Source organism: Ambystoma mexicanum, chromosome 2p (genome assembly GCF_040938575.1).
Source record: "Ambystoma mexicanum isolate Mex_15411 chromosome 2p, UKY_AmexF1_1, whole genome shotgun sequence".
NCBI classification, from domain to species: Eukaryota; Metazoa; Chordata; class Amphibia; order Caudata; family Ambystomatidae; genus Ambystoma; species Ambystoma mexicanum.
The window spans coordinates 512,556,975-512,569,937 of record NC_090923.1 but is presented as its reverse complement, the minus strand read 5'-3'; the positions used below and the strand labels follow the sequence as shown (position 1 = coordinate 512,569,937).

Sequence of the window (12,963 nt, the reverse complement as noted above, 5' to 3'; positions counted from 1 at the left end):
ATTATTTCCTCTTCTTTTGATGGCAAATGGGACCTGCTTTCTACCCAAATCTCGCAAACAGAGACACTCAACCTACACATTGGGCCTCATTCCGAGTACGGCGCTAACCAATGGCGCTATTAACGCCTTGGTTGACGCCGTACCCGGACCGGCAGCGCCTTGGTGGTTGGCGGAATTACCGCCCCATTCCAAGGTTGGCGGGGCGGTAATTCCCCAATCCCCATTTACCCTTCCCCATTCCCATTCTTGCCCCATAGGGCATAATGGGAGTGGGGAAGGCGTCAATTACGCCACCGTAAATTACGGTGGCGTAATTAACATCAAGGTCCCTTAGCGCCATGGTATTTAACGCCTGCTAAAAGCAGGTGTTAAAAGCACCATGGCGCTAAGGGAACTCGGAGTATGGCGGTAAGGGATTACCGCCACCGCTCTCGTTAGCGGTGGCCGCTATCCCTTACCGCCATGCTCGGAATGAGGCCCATTATCTATCAACCTCCCGGACCCATACTCTCAGGAAAATCGCATGCACACTTTTTACCGCCAACATCAAACACACATCCAGAACTATGCTCCTAGGAGATTTGAACCTGGGCCTAAATGACCCCCTTGATCCCAATGCCTGCTCAGTAGCCAACTCGCTGGGTGCTATTGGCTTTACTCATCACGTCCACAACCCAACACACAACAAAGGTCGTACGCTCGACTGGGAAGCAGACCTCAACTGCCAAACCAATATCTGCGCCAACACCCCGTTCCCCTGGTCTGACCACCACATTGTATCCTTCATATTTTCTAACTCAACTAACCCTACACCCATGACCACCATCCTACCCCATACACTCGCCTGCAGCTCCCGTAAACTCAGCGCTGACGCCATTGCCCCTTTGTTGGTGCCATTGCTGCAGCATAACCTCTGCACCAAAGAACCCAACATACTTGCTGACCTCTACACCAACACACTCTCTATCGCAGTTGACACCATTGCCCCTCTGGCACCACGTAAAGCCAAACAAGCCAAACACATTAACACCTGCTTTACCTCTGATCTACACGAGCTCTGTGCATTAAAGTGCACTGCTGAAACTAATTGAAGAAATAACCCCTCAAGTACACTAAAAACCCTGTTCCCCAATGCGTCCAGAACCTACAAACCTACATCATCTCAGCCAAAGCCTCTGTGTTTAACCTTACGATAGCCAATGCTAACTCCAAAACATGCAAGCTTTTCACTATTTTGAAGGAGCAAGAAACTCCTTCAACCCCCGCACCAGTCACTACTAAAGATGATGCCTGGTGCTCAGCGATACAAAATGCCATGCTGAACAAAAATGATTAAGTACAGAAAAAAATCAGCCACAAACTAACTTCACTCAATAGTCTGCCAGCGCCCTCTCTACCTTCACCCTACCCACCCACTGCCACAACTGCCATCTCTGAACAGTGCCCCATATTCGACTTCAGCCCAATCACAGAAGAGAATACTGCCTCCATCCTTCAAAGCATCAAACCCATAAGGTACTAAGGAAGATGACTGCCCAGCCACCATCATCAAGGACTGCGCAGACACTCTAGTGCCGTTTATTACCAAATTTATGAACAGATCCTTCGCCTCTGGCATAGTACCATCCAGTCTTAAAGAATCATAGGTTATACCCCTGATTAAAAAGCTTTGCTTGCACCCTCCATCCCCAATAATTACCGACTGATCGCTACCATCCCATTCCTCCTGAAAATCCTGGACAGAGCGGTTTACTTCCAAATTTAGCAATTCCCTGAGGCACACCAAATCCTTGGTACATGAAAATCGGGCTTCCGTCCTGGCCATGGTATGGGATGTGCTCTCATTGACCTCAAGAACCATTTGGACCATTTTATAGACACCGGGAAACCTGCCCTCCTACTTCTCCTTGACCTCTCAGTGGTGTTTGACTTGGTAGACCATCAAAAACACTGCAAGCACCTCACTACTGCCGCCCATTACTAGGCAGAAGCTACGGCCTGAGTCACCTCATTCCTTAAAGACAGTGCAACCCCTTATTTAATTTCATGCGGTGTACCCCAAGCCTCTTGTGTATCACCCACACTCTACAACATATTCACAAGACCTCTTTTTGATCTTCTAGATGTCATCAATATATCCTACACAAACTATGCTGATGACACCCAAATTGTCCTCCCCCTCTCAGGCAACTACTCTAATGACACAACTACCCTAAGCCTACTCCATGATCTAAGCCTGGATGGTCAAGCATGGCCTTTGTCTTAATGATGATAAACCTAAGATCCTGGTGGTAGGATCCCCAACAACGTTAAAAAAGCTTCACCCACAATACGGCTCCTTCAACATGGACGGTACTCTGATCCCGGCCTCTGCCTCAGTAAAGACCTTCGGAGTGCACTTAAACTCTACCCTCTCACGCTCGCAACAAGTGAGCGACATTGTCTCATCTGCTGCGCGCCCGACAAAAGTGATCAATGCCTCCAGAGCTTTCCTAACCCAAGACAGCTGCTTCACCATTGCTCGTGCCATTATCGGTGCAAGGTTAGACTTCTGCAATTCTCTCTTTGGCGGTACCTCGAAACATAACATTGACAAGAGGCAGGTGATGCAGAACAATGCCATCAGAGCTGCCCTCAAGATTCTCAAAAGAGATCAAATGTCTGGTGCTAGGAGAAGCATTCACTGGCTGCCGATCCGTGAAAGAATCATCTTCAAGACCCTACGATCATGCACAAATGCCTCTCCAATGCAGCCCCTCCATATCTCTCGCAGAAGTTCTCCATAACCCATGGCTACAGACCACTAAGATCCGCCTACACTAACAGACTTCGGCTGCCTAAATTCAACTGATCCAAAGCGGGAGGTGGCAGCTTTCCCACCTTCGCGACCAGACAATGGAACACACTTCCACCAGTCTTAAAAGTGGAACAATCTCACTGGGTGTTTAGGAGATCACTGAAGACTTGGCTCTTTGCCTAATCCGGCATTCAAGTACTTGTTTCTCCTCCCTGATTTCTCCCCCTTCCCAAGCACCTTGATGCCCGTGGTTTTAGCGCGCTTTATAAATGAATTAAATAAATCGATAAATTGATTAATTAATTAAAAGAAAGATCTCTTTGAAATGTTTTGTTTGAAAATATGCAGGGGCTTCCAACACTCAATCACACTCGATATTTTGTTGTATACAGTCTCTTCTGTCTGAAACAATTACTGGACCATCTCTGCCTAATCAAAAACGTCCACACTTCCGAAAAGGCAGTACAACGCATTTTCTTAAACCTTTCATTTAGCACCCTCCTTCGTGGTTATGCTTAATTACTATCTCATGTGGCCTAGGTACCCTTTCAGCGTGAATGCTGCTCTTTAGAAACAAGAACAAAAAATAACCATAACCACCAAAGAGGGTCTTGGAGGAGATGGATGTCCTTCCATAGCCATTGTCAGATGCTGGGTGTTGTCAATGTATTGATGTATTGGATGTAGAAGATGACAGATGTCCCATCAGAAGCATGCATACATTGAATAAGATGGGTATGAATATCAATCCCTTCTGAAGAGCACACCTCCTCTCTGATGAACTGGTGATGACTGGCCAGGTGACAAGCAAACCAACCTAGGATTCTTTCCCCAGTGCTCTTCTTATGGAAGAGAGTATTGAGGAGAACCCCATAGTCGTGTATATCAACTGGTGGTGAGCGATTCAGGAAGATCAGCAAACAGGCACTCCCATTATTAAGCATGCTGTAGACATCTTCTAAACGTGCAGTGTAGCTGCTTCAGTACAGCAGCCAGGCTAGAAGGGGCTAGATTGTATTAGGCAACACAGTGATTAAACTACAAGCAGTGACGTGAACAAATATGTATACAATTACTGCTGCAGTGAAGCTGATTGAATAGGGGGTGTCATGGCCCCTGTCCTCAAAGAATCAGGAAACTATCTTTGGTAAGAAAGGATTTGACTCTATATAACTAGAGCCTGGAGACTAGTGAACACTGGTCTTGTACTACAGGTACAGTGCAAGATTGATATATATTTATTGACACTTAATCTATTCTCAGACAGAAATGTGCTGTAAGATAGTGCTAAAATAATGTATTAAAGTGGAAGCCCACATGCCCCCACATGTTGCCACTGTTCTTTGTAATCTGTCCAATTTCTGAACATGTGGCAATAATTATATCACATTTTACATAGAAGGTTCCTCCTATCTCTTAGCATTGAAGTAATAATGGTCATCCTCCAATTTTTTGATACTCAAATGTATCCATGGTGGAAGTATGAAGGGCTGAGCTGGCCCTGCTCGGATTCGAACCTGTGACTGCTGATCACACTGTGAGCTCCGAAATAAGCACTTAACTGGTGGGCTTCCCTCGTCTCAATCAATAGCAGGATGAAATGGGCCACTAATGAATTGCCAAAAAGAGCTCATTGATATTTCACTCCAACTTCTACTGTGACTCTAGTCTAAGATTGCTGAGAAAACACAGCCCAGCACCAGTAATCACTCCTCCAGAGGAACAGCCACCCAATTCAGCCCTCGATTTCAGAACAGTAGTCCAGGATTTAGTCATGCCTGGACCATGGCAACACCCTCTATGCAGGTGTCTTTCCCTCAAACTTGTCAAACCTGAATGTGGTCCAGCATGCTGCAGCCCGCCTCCTCACTGATTCGATGACATGAACTGCATTGGATTCTCGACAGCCCGTCATCCTTTTATAAATCATCTCGGATTGCAAGAAAGGCCATGAAGACCAAATCACTTCATAGATATTCGAAACCCCACAATCTCAGCATGGCGCTGCACCACTAGAAAGTTTCCTCCCCAGACAATCTGAAGGTAAAGGAAGAGAAAACAAGATAAACAGTCTTCTATGGCTACGCTGCAGGATCATGGAATACATCTCCTCCTTCAATCAAGCTGGCCTCCTCTGTCATGTACTTGAGGAAGTAACTGAAGGTCCTGCTCTTCAGAGAATATCTTGGTGGATTTAGATACTTCAATCGCTAACAGGCCCCTTCAGCTACAATAGCTACTCTCCCACTTCCTGTAAACCTTGTGCACCCTCTTGTCAGTGCTGGGTAGCTGGGTTCATGCCATCGGAATCCCACACATAAATACATAAGCAGACGGAGGTATTAGCAGATTTCGCAATGAACTTTAATAGCCAATTAAGCAATAGTTTTCAAAATCCAGAGCACTCCTAAGAAGTTATTGACCACCACCTTTAAGAGATTAGAAATGTTTTTATGCCTTATTATCCATGTGCCATTTCTTTGCATCAGTATTAGACCAACAGTAGTGTGTACATTGGTGCAAAGTTATGATGCATTGGTGCAAATATTCGATAGAAAAAAGGAAAAGTGGTGCATGGGGATTACCTTCCATTAGGCTCTGGAAAAGGCAAAACGATACTTTGCAAACATTACTAATGCACCAATGTAAAGTCCACAGTAATTACACCGAAGGAAAGACATGGAAACAATATCCAAATCTTTATTATAATTTAGAGTTGTAATGACTCACTTCACGAATATCTTTGCAAATACCACTATTTTTTTGTAATTGACATTTTAGCTCATGGAGATCATTGAGGGCCTCCTCTCCGCCAATCAGAATATTCAGAGTGCAGCAAATATCTGCTGGACTACAAAAGTAGCCATTGAACCAACCTAAAACATTTCTCTGCATTTATTTATTTTTATTTTATTTTTACATTTGTATAGCGCACAAACAGCCCTTGGGCATCATGGTGCTGTATTCAAGAAACACCAATGCACTTTGTCAGCACGATTTATTTCAGCAGGTCACTCAAACCTAATTTAATACCTCAAAGTGAAAGCTAAAACATTGAAAAATGCTTTCACTTTTGGAAAGAAAACTATTCTTTTTAGCAATGCACCTAAAGCACGCTCATTCTAAAAGTGTTTCAGTTCAACCAGATGTACAATTAAAACACTTACATTATAAAGGCAGCCTTGCTATTTAAATGTTTCTGGCGGTCAATCCTCCACTTCATCTTCAAGAATCAGCAGATTTACTGCAGCTGCATTACCGCTCTAAGTAAATCTGCAGGATTTCCACAGAGTGCTAGGGACTCCAAAAATGTTAATTAACGTCGCCTCATGGCCACTTGTACTCAAGCAGCAAATTCGCCGGACCATGTTGCGGTCACCGTAAACGAGGTTGGTGGCAATTATACAGAAAAATTGCAGAATTACCACCATACTTGTACCAAGGACATTTGTATGTGTGTGTCTAAATCTATTTCCTCTGTATAGATTAGCCATTATTTTAATCATTTGTTTTAAATATTTAATGCATGATAGTTGTTGAGCAATATCTGAATATGTTTGATATGTTTTAAGATTTAATTGGCTTGAACAGTCTGTTCTTTTTCACCCAGGTGGGTGTAGAGGCGACAAAAAAGTGGGACCAGCTAGAGTTGATTGTATGCCAACATCATTGCCATATCCATCTTCAGAACTCCAAGGATAAAACCAAATGTACCATCACCACCCCCTCCAAATGTCTTGCACCACAGCGGTAGGACTAGACTGTGCAAGTTTCTCCATCTATGTGACATCCTAACTGAAACCTTATGACTGAAAATCTTTTGTTTTCAAGAGGAAAATAGTAGTCTCCTTTTCGGTCATCTTATAGAAAGACTTTAGTCTTTCATATTTTAATCATATTTCTGGTGCCACTTTATTCTATCGTTTAAACATCATGATTAGATATACATTTCATAAGAAAAAAAGCTGAGTTGTCAATTACATGTTTTACTATTGCAAACCTCAAACATATTTCAATTGTATGAAATGGATCTAAACTAGGTTAATGTGGGTCATTCGAAAGCTGTTTACCGAGGCCAGAGTTGAAGGAAGTGCAGCACACTGGTTTAGTTTATTCCCAATGCAATAACACCTGATTCAAATCACTTTCCCCTGGTGAGGCATATCATACAATTGTGCATTATCCGCCATGCATTTAATAGAATCCCTAGTCTTTGGGCCATGAAGTTCACAATCTCTCAATCTACATTAGACAGTGGTATCAGATCAGCATATTAAGGTTGGTCTTGTCTGCCCATTTCCCTGCACTGCACTGCTATATCTAACTTTAATGTCTGATGCTTTTTAATATTTTTGGCATTGAGCAGTGTGCATTCCAACAGAGTTTCAATGAATATCTTTAGTACAATTTCTGTTAACAACTAATGGGTACGTGCCAAAAAAGGTGTGATGCCTTCAAGGGATTTATTTTAAGAACAAACACATATAAAATAAACTTACTTAAGTCACACTTTTCACGAAACGTTGCCCAATAATTGAAACAGTACAGCCCCCCACAAAGGCAGAGGCTCAACATCAGTAATGTCTAGTTACTATTTTCTTTTTATTTTGTTAATTGATCTTTTTATTAAACAACCAAATTATTCAGTTCATTATTATCAAGTTCGTATTGTACTTAAAAGTGACATTTATACATTAATCTATTTTCCATTGGCAAACATAACTCCAGGCTTTTATGTATTTATCTATTTGCATTTTTTTGTTTAGTGCTGGCCCTACCCAGAGGGTCTGATAGTGCCTTCCATGGTTCAAATATTGAAAAGGTGGGAGTTGCAAAAGAAGTCACAAAAATAGGAAGATAAGGATAGACGAGATAGAAGTGGAGGAGGGCAGGATTGTGTGTGAGAAAACATGTATGTTTTAAGGCTCGTTCTGAAAGTGGTAATGGAGGATGCAGTGCATATGTGGAGAGGTAGGGCACTCCATGCCCTGGGTGCCCAGTAGGTACATTATTGTTTTTGTGTACATGTGAGTTTGAAGAGTAGAATGTGTAAAAATGTGTTGGCTGGCTTGTTTGGTGTTTATGTGGGCGAAGGGTTTGAGTTTGTCATGAAGGTAACATGGAGCTTTGAGGTGGATGGCTTTGAATGCAATGGATAGTCCTTTGAAGGCAAATCTCTGGGGAGCTGGGCAAGAGCAGGGGTGTTCTGTGATTGTTTGGGTAGGTGGTGGATGAGTCTAATTGTTGAATTTTGTATGGGTTGCAGGGAGGAAACAGTGTTCTTCGGGAGTCCTGTTAGTCCAGTGAGGAGAGCATTTCCATAGTCCAGTTTAGTGAGAACGAGTGCGTAGACTGTAGTGCAGGAGTTGTCAGGAGGAAGGGTATGTCTGATTTTTCGTAGGAGGTGTAGTTGTATATTGCAAGTTTTGGTGACAGCATCTATGTGGTGTGCGAAGGAAAGGTGGAGGTCAATGGTGAAGCCAAGGTATTTAACAGGTGTGGAGAGGGATATTTGCGGGTTGTCTGTGGTGAGTTCTTAGATCCAGGGGGAGAGGTCAGGTTTGTGCCTCGGGGTGGAGGGGGGGAGATGAGGAGGTATTCTGTTTTGGAAGGGTTGAGTTTGGGGAAGTGGGTGGCCATCCAGTTGGTGATGGTGTAGAGACAGGTTTTGCGGGTGTGGAGTTGTGAATGGGAGAAAATGTGGAATTGTATTTGTGTTTCATCTGTGTATATTGCAGGAAATGTATGTTGTGTTCGCAAAGGGTCTGTCCAAGTGATTCAACATATAACTTGGAGAGGAGTAGAGATAAAAAGAGCCTTGCAGGGTCTTATGCTTGACAGGAGTGAGGTCTGATTGATAAGGGTTCATGGAGACAAAGTGGGTCCTGTCAGTGAGAAAGGAGGTGAACCACTCGCGTATGGTGCCAGAGAAATTCATCCTGTGGGTTAAGATGTCCAGTAGAATGGTGTGGTTGATGAGTCGAATGATGCAGGGAGGATGAGAAATATGAGTAATGCTGTTTGTCCATGTCTGTGATGCTCTGGAGGTCATCAAGGATGTAAAGAGTGGTAGTCTTAGTGCTGTGTCCAGGCTGAAACCAGATTGGAAGGGATTGAGTATAGTATGTTGTTTGTGGTGATTTGTTGTTGCGGTTGGGTAGTTACAAAGCATTCCATGATTCAGGCGAGGTAAGATAGGATAGTAATGGAGCTGTAGTTTTCAGGGAGCCTGGGGTTGAGAGATTATTTTTGAGGGGGAATGAGATTTGTCCAGTTTTGAGTGCAGATGGCACAGTACCATGTGAGAGATAGGAGTTGATAATGTTGAGCCAGTGGGGAGCTAGTGTGGTGATTCATTTGGAAGCAGCTTGAGGTAGGCATGCATCATCCAGGAAGTGTGCAGGTTTTGTTTTGGCAATGAGGCGATGAGGCTGTCAGAGTCATTAGGGTAGAAGGTGACCCATGTGTTTAAATGTTTGGGAGTGGGGGTGTGAGTGGGAGAGCTGAGGGGAGAGCTGTCCTGATGTTGTGTATTTTGGAGTTGAAGTAGTTCATGAGGGAGTTGCACAATGCAGTGAATGGGGGTGCGGAAGGCGTGAGAGGGACTTGACCATGTTGAATAGTTTCTAGGTACGATTGGTGACATACTGGAGTTCTTGGAAGTAATGGGTGGCGTTGGCATGGTGTATGGCTGTTTTATATGTGGTGTGGTAGTGTCTGAGGGGTGTCCTGTTTGAGGGGCATGTTTGAGGGGCATGTGTTTTTGTTGCCTCTCTAGGCATTTAGCTCCTTGCTTGATAGAAAGGAGGGAACTCTTGAACCATGGTTTGTGGTGGTTGCTGTGGGTTTTTTGTAATTAGAGGGTGCCATTTTGTGGAGTGCCTGTGTGATAATGGTGTTGTATTGGTGGAGTAGGATGAAGGGATGTGCATGTGAGGAGTGGTATACGTGATGTTAATGTTATTTCTGTAATGTTTGGTTTGTCTGGCAGGGAGAGTTTTGCTCCCAATCGATCTGCAGGATAGTCATAGCCTTCAGAGACTCTATCATTTCACAACAACGTGGCTCTTTGTGTTCAACAGGGTGAAATCACCTGCATTGCTCTATTCACAACACACACTGATGCACTGTTAGGAGAGTGAGATATAAACATCCTTTCAAAGTCATAGACATCTATACTGCAAGTGCACCAACAGTTGAATGTGTCTGGTGCACCCGTCAATTAACTTGGTGACAAACTTAAACAAATGGAAACCTGTTTTTCTTTTCTCCACCAATGTTATTTTGTCAATGTAGACAGTAGACACTAGTGAGAAACTGCTGATCATAATATTGTTTATGTATAATTTTTTAGCATGTATTGTTTTTATATATTCCTTCTTTTTTGTGTCAATTATTTTTGTGTGCATATATACAGTTCTAAAACAAAGGGGGGTCTAGGAGTCTCTCTACCAGCACGAACACAGCCAAATGACCGGTTCTTGGGTGGATGTAACGCTCACCTGGTATCCACCGGGATGTCACTCAGCCTGTTCTGACCTCTTACGACCTCAAACCCTTCCCTGGAGTCTACTCGACTGGAGACTGGGCCTGAAACACAGGTTTGGTAGAGTTTAACTCTCAATTGTCTCTGCATGCTTGAACCCCTTTCCTCCCCGGGGTCCAACCCTTCCCCTTGGTCCACACCTCACCTTGTTTTCTTAAGTGGTGTGCTCTCCGTCCTGCTTTGTGCTCAGGGGTGCGTTGATTGATGCAGGCTTGTTGCCGCCTAGTTGCTTCACTGGCACGAGTCCGACCGGTAAGTATAATGAGTCTTATAAACAGTTCTCTAACCTTTGTTCCTTTCCTTTAGATGATGGTCGACGTCCGGGGATGGCGGCGTGCTGCTGAGGTGAGTAAATTGAAGGTGAGTGAGAGCGCAATGCGCGATACAACCCTTTTGCATCTGTATTGAACTGAGTTTGTCTTTTTTGTGTCTTTTAGGTGCCGCAACGCTTTCAGCGCGGATGCCGGTTAAGAAGAAGAAATGCGGTGAGTAAGCGCGGATGCAGCACCTCTAAATGTTTCCACGGTAACCTGGTGTGTCTTTTCCCTCTTGTAGATGGATGAGAAGTTCCAGAGATAAAGTTCCCGCAGAGCGGCTGGGATTCAGGTAAGCGTTTGTATCTCGTACAGTCTTTAAAGTAAGCAACGATTTGCAGAATGCTTACTAATGACTTTTTTCTGTTCTTTTCCCTTTCCTTAGGAAGCGGCATGCCGGGATGAGAATGACACCGCCGAAGATGCCCGCAGAACAGAAGGAGCAATGGAAGATGGGCTGAAGCTCCTTAAGGTAAGGCTGTTCCTAACGGTGTTCTTGTTCTTGCAGGAGCTGAGCGCAGAAGAGAGATGCACGCCCTCTGGAGACCGATCCGAACACGGTGAGTGTCACGCTGCAGGTGCAGAAAACGCAAAGTGTGTTTCTCAGCCTGGGCATGGTTTAAATAGTCTCTGGGTATCCCAGGTGTCTCTGGGCTGAACCACACCCAAAAGGCTAGATTGCATATGCAGTTGTAGGAACCAAAATATGTGGGGGCATCCATCTTGTCCCCCTCTATGCACTACAAGTCCAATGTGCTCAAAGTTATCCTATGGGAGTGAGTGAATCTGGTGCCACAAGCGCCAAGTCTGACGCCAAGTGGGTCTTTGGAGAGATGGAGGGGCCCTTAAGGGCCATGTAGGTGATTGTGTCCTGGCTCCAGCCGAATGTCTTGGAGGGCTGGGGACACGAGGGGCAGGAATCATGACAGTGGATGGCCCCTAGGAGAGACTCTACCAAGTCTTAAGCGTACTGTCCCTTTCACAGAGAAGATATTTCCCTGCATATCAGTCTTTGTCCTGTACAGGGGCAGTCCAGCACCGAAATACTAGGTCATTCTCCTCTGAACAAGAGTACCAACAACAACCCCATACACGTGTTTCAGCCTATTTGGGCATCTTCATGAGGTGTAGCTGTGTCTCTCTAAGAACAGTGAGCAAGGGGTCAACGTCTGGATTGACCTGGTAACTTAGGGTGAGACCCAAAGTTAATGTAGGCAAAACAAATGGGGGTCTGGGAGTCTCTCTACCAGCAGAAACACAGCCCAATGACCTGTTCTTGGGTAGATGGCCCTTGGGAGAGACTCTACCAATTCTTTAGATCACTGTCCCTTTCACAGAGAAGGCATTTCCCTGCATATCAGTCTTTGTCCCTCCCAGGGGCAGTCCAGCACCGAAATACTAGGTCATTCTCCTCTGAACAAGAGTACCAACAGCAACGCCATACGCATGTTTCAGCCTTGTTGGGCATCATCAGTGAGATGGAGCTGTGCATCTCTAAGAACAGTTCTATAATGACTTTATACACAATAAATAGAAAACATCAAATACAGAACCTGGCGCGCACCGTGAGCGAGTACGGACGAGTACTGTCAGCTTTTCTGCTGCAGACTCTGCTTGGACGCCTGTTTGCTTCAGCTGCCATTTGGACTATTGGACTTTCTTTAGCCACGCCCCCCACGCTTTATGCTACAAATTGAGGCCTTGCGCGCACCATTGCGCGTGCACCGTGAGCGAGTATGGGTGAGTACTGTCAGCTGTTCTGCTGCAGACTCTGCTTGGACGCCTGTTTGCTTCAGCTGCCATTTGGACTATTGGATCTTCGTTAGCCACGTTCCCTCATGCTTCACGCTACAAATTAAGGCCTCACGCACACCAGCGCACGGACCATGAGCGAGTACGGATGAGCACTGTCAGCTGTTCTGCTGCAGACTCTGCTCGGACACCTGTTTGCTTCAGCTACCATTTGGACTATTGGACTTTCTTTAGGTATATTTGCCACTCAGCAACCTTAAGCAACTTAAGAACTGTTACCAAGGACTTCTAACAAGGACTTATAATAATAGCGTTACACGCTAAACACTAATTTAGTCTTTTGTATTTTGTAGCCACGCTCCCCCATGCTTCACGCTACAAATTGAGGCGTTGTGCGCAACAGCGCGCGCAAACTGTGAGCGAGTACGGACGAGAACTGTCAGCTGTCCGCTGACCGATGTACCACTGTACTGCTCTACGGTGCCAAGCTGCCTTTCTTGTGCCCTGTTTTGAAGGTGCTTCTCCCGAGTCAGATGAGAGTGTCGGCTATCTCA

At 44.8% G+C, this 12,963-nt stretch overlaps 1 protein-coding gene across 4 annotated transcripts in view; it reads left to right on the top strand.

Moving 5' to 3' along the window:
• HRH1 (histamine receptor H1) overlaps window positions 1-12,963 on the top strand; it is a 1,870,597-nt gene that overhangs the window by 766,562 nt on the left and 1,091,072 nt on the right. The gene's annotated exons all lie outside the window — the stretch shown is intronic.